We start from the raw sequence: 2314 nt of genomic DNA on the forward strand, positions 1-2314 counted from the left end.
TCTGTGTTATCTCTGTTCCAGAGACCATAGTTCACACATGTGCATTAATCATTAATAAAACAGTGCTACCATATCTCTGTTTAGTGCACAAGAACCCAATATGCTTTGGAAAGGCTATGATGAGCAAGCAATCTACAAATACTTGTGATTTTTTTTGTTCATCTCTTCCTTTTTTCAAAGTAAAGCTAAATATCAGACATAATGACATTCTGTCCATTTATACAGGTATAACACAAACTATGAAGCTTACCATGCAAATTACTGGTGATCACAGCAGCCTACAGTCTTATGCAAGTCCATTTTATAATGTTTCATAATGTGCAGAAAATTTGGAATAAATATTGCTGAGACAAGCAACACAATGTGTTATCTCTGATGAGAGATTAAGTTCTTGGGTGGGTCTAAACAGATACGATGGGGAAGGATCAGAGGCTTGTCTCATTATTTCAATCATCATTTGAGGAAGTAACTGTCCCGGGGGGAAATTGAGGAAACTGCAGAAGGTACAGAGCATCAGGCCGAATAATCAACTACTGTGGGATGGGAAAACTTGCGTGTGTGATGTTGCAGTGGTGAACAATCTCACCTCTAGATTCACTTCTGTTTCTACTGGCAAAATAGAAGTAAATATACTGACTGCGGTTTATGAATTAAATTATTCATTGTTCTACGTTAAATCCAACAGTAAATAGGTGGAATTAGCTCCATGTGTTCATTACTACATAGTTCAAATTTGTATATCTCGTGTGTATAAGCCACCAGTTGTTTTACTGCTACTCCCGCTGCATGTGTCCTTGGGCAAGATACTGAACCTCAGATTGCTCCTGTTGCTGTGTCATCGGTGTGCAAGTGTGTGAATGCGATTAGTTAGTTTCTGATGAGAAGTTGGCACCTTGCACATGGCAGCCTCTGCCATCACTATATGACCGTGCGTGAATGTGGTGCGTAGCGTAAAGAGCTTTGAGTGGTTAGAGACAGGAAAGGCGCTATATAAGTGCAACTCCATTAATGCATTTCCATTTTGATGCATGTATTCAAAAACACCTTAAAAGGACCACTTGAATTAACTAACTCATACTGCTTAAGCCTCAGCTGAACTTGATAATATATTTTTATACATAATAAGGGATGTTTGTCCCCAATTTCTTTAGGATCTCTTTGCAGCTTTTTTCCCCCAATTACAGTGACCAATATCCCTTTCAAAATACATATAAACATTTAAGTACTGTAATAAGATGCACTTGAATAAATGTACGAACCACTACCCTCAGATAAAACAAATTTTAAATATTATATTAATTTAAGTACATTTTATCCTTTCTAAGATGATATACTCTCAGCATAGCTACCCTCAATGATATAAAAGGGCTGGAAAAAATATCAAACACACATCTCAGTGTAATGTGATATTCAGCAGCCTCCAAAGTGACCATAAAGTTGAATCAACTCCTTTCTTAAACAGTTTCCACAAAACTGAGCATTATAACCTTCAGGAAGGTAAGATTCACTATAATAGACTGGGTGCAGTGGTGGAAGAAGTACTCAAATATTTTACTTAAGTGAAAGTAGCAACACTACAGTGTAGAAATACTACTCAAGTAAAAGGCATGCATTCAAAGATTTAAGTATGAAAGTATTAGCACCAAAGTATACTTCAAGTACCAAAAGTAAAGTACCCAACATGCAGACTGGCCCATTTTAGCATAATGCACAGTATGTTATATTACTGGACAATACTGGATGCATTCATTTGCACATACAATCTATTACTGTCCCACTGGTAATAGGGTTTAACCTTAATAATAGATAATAATGCATTTGTTGGTTATCTTTTGTATTATTAACCCTAATCTGCAGAGTAACTAAAGTACTCAATACATTTAGTAGAGTACAAAGTACAACATTTGCCTCTGAATTGGAGAACGTTGCAGACAATAGAAAAACACAAACAAAGTACCTCAATATTGTACTTAAGTGCAGTTCTTGAGTGAATATGTAAGTACTCTCCGCCTCTGGCTGGGTGTACCTAATCAACTGTTAACTCTGTCCATCCCTGCAGTCTGATTTCCTCATGAATGATGCTGCAGCTCTCACACTGCGCCTCTCTGGCGCCCCCTGTCTTCTCTGCTGTCTAACTTGTCAAATCATTCACAAGCACAGCGAAGATGCTAAGCGCCATCCACTGGCTGACACACTGAATGGAAACTTGAGGGTGACGTCCCTCAACATGGGTCACAGAGTTCACCAATTGGTTCAACATCCTGCCTGCCTCCTTTACGTAAGGACCCGAAAACACAACACACAGCCTTCCAGT

This window comes from Morone saxatilis, unplaced genomic scaffold (assembly GCF_004916995.1).
Source record: "Morone saxatilis isolate NCDOM2014 unplaced genomic scaffold, NCSU_SB_2.0 Contig24, whole genome shotgun sequence".
In the NCBI taxonomy this organism is placed as follows: Eukaryota; Metazoa; Chordata; class Actinopteri; family Moronidae; genus Morone; species Morone saxatilis.